Raw genomic sequence first — 2,282 nt, forward strand, 5'->3', positions numbered from 1 at the left:
TTATATGTATGCTCATTACACACCTCCACTTAATGCAGGGGTCAGTCGTGCAAATGTGAGGTATGGGTACTCAATACCTCCATGGTTGGAAGCTATAAATTGGAATCAATCATATGGCAGCAATCAACCATTTCCTAATCAACCCTTGACTAGTAGGCCAACCTACCTGGCTCAAGAAGGTAACTTGGGGAGTTTTGGCACTCAAGATTCTCAAGGCCATAAAGAATAGGGGTGTCATATGTTTTTGGTTCTAACCACATTATGATGTGGATTTTGGATGGATTGTATCTTTTTCTTGTCACCAAAACATTTTGGCTTACAACCTAGGTTGTTTTATTTCATAATGTGTGCGACATTGTAGCCAAAATCCATTTTAGAAGGAACATCTATAGTCTATTATAATATAGAAATCTTACAAGATTCCTAGGGTCATAAAGAATAAAGTTTAAGAATTCTCAATGAATTACACATACTTTCAGGATATGCAATGTATCGTTAAATTCACTAAACCTTTGATCGTTTGAATGTCCTGCATGAAATTACCAAATTAATGAAATTAAATGAATTAGTCATGAGAACTGAGGTATATCTTATATACATTGTATAAAACAACTTTTCAATTTGACTAGCCTTTGTTATTTTGAATCTTATTCCCCCGGTGTCTTGGCAATGGATTTTCATATACCCTTGCAGTAATGTTTATGTCTTTAGTGACAAACGCTCTGCGTCTTTGGTGACCAGTGCTCTTTTTATTAGCAAATCTATATTGAAATCTTCCACAAATAAGCAGATGTCAAGAAATGGATCTTTCACTATCTCAGGATAGAAGATAGTTAGAAACTTAGAGGTGAGAAAGCATTCCATTTGTTTTTCTCTGCCATCTCTATATGACAAGCTTTCTATATGTCTTCCTTGCAAGGTATAAATGTTGTTGGCATAATGAAAAGTTTTGGAATTCCACCATATTCTCTACTATCTTGTTCAATTTGACTAGAATCCATTTGTTCCTCTGTGTCACTTATCTTATTGTACATTTTATTTTTGATAAAACGCACTGCTTCTGCAAAGGGAAGGCATCTTATAGAAAAGGCGTTTGTTTCCATTCTGCACCCTTTATGCACATCTCTGTTCCTTGTAGTGATAAACACCCTCACTTGTTTTTCCTTGTGTATATCCATTGGCAAAAGCTGTTCAGGTGGATTTCTGTCGAAGACATTGCCTATATAAATTTAAATTGGACAAGTAGGTCTACACATGAGGAACAACTTTTTTCTTTTTTTGCAAAAATTTAACTGGACAAAGAGGCCTAGACATAGGAATTGCGGGGAGAGCAATAGCATAAATTTAATAGGACAAAGAGGTCTGGACATAGGAATTGCGGAGAAAATTACAACATCCAGTGGAAGAGATGTTTCACTCATATGTAATATTGTTCAAATAAAATGGAAAATAATATGATGAAAGATCAGATAGTTTAGGTCCAATGTGACCTTGGTATTTCTTTATCTTTTTTATGCTAAATAAATCAAAATTAAAAATTAAGATAAACATAAGAACTATTAGCATTCATTGCTATAGAAAGAATTACAACCCTGCTACATGAAATGCTAATAAAATATACAGAAAACCAATACAAAGAAAGAAACCAATAAAACGTACCCTAGATCTGTCTTAACCTTGGTATTTTGTATTTATCTTCATAGATCAGGGTTAAGAAAGATGTGTAAGATTAAATATTGAAGTACTCACCTGATAAATTTGGAAGAATCAATTTGAGAGCAGACCATTATAGAGGCATCCACTGTCAACACTGTCACTCTTATCAGTATACCTTCTACCCCTTCCATCAGCACAGACACTGTTTGAATGCTGGAAGAGGAGTAAGGCATCCCTTGGGTTACAATAGTTGGAACGCCGGAAGAGAAGGAAGTGGAGGCATGAGGAAGCGATGGAGGGTTTTGGTGGTCATGAGGGATGACATCGATTTCTAGGGTTTCCACTGTTGGTAGAGCGTTGGTATTGCTATTAGCTTTATCAATAGCAAAAGAAGAAGCCATGTCATCTTAACAAGCATTTGCAACAACAAATATAAGGGTTCTGCTCTCTGAAAGAGAGGAAACTGTAGATGCCTCTTTTTCTTTTCCATGGCTCAGCACAGAAAATCTCGAACCTCACTATGGGTTCTGCCTCTCCCTCAAAACTTGCAACTGTGGATAACCCATAGTGAGTAACTCGCAACTTGCAAGTGTGTAATAGTGTTGTTTAATGGCTAATTGTGCAGG

The 2,282-nt window shown here is 36.1% G+C and overlaps 1 pseudogene; it reads right to left on the reverse strand.

The window, feature by feature from the left end:
- Positions 1–625: 625 nt before the first annotated feature.
- LOC149236464 (uncharacterized) lies at positions 626–2,057 on the reverse strand (annotated as a pseudogene).
- Between the last annotated feature and the right edge of the window lie 225 nt (positions 2,058–2,282).

This window comes from Pinus tabuliformis, chromosome 8 (assembly GCF_031772625.1).
Source record: "Pinus tabuliformis cultivar Carrire ecotype Pingquan chromosome 8, CPIR1, whole genome shotgun sequence".
Classification (NCBI taxonomy): domain Eukaryota; kingdom Viridiplantae; phylum Streptophyta; class Pinopsida; order Pinales; family Pinaceae; genus Pinus; species Pinus tabuliformis.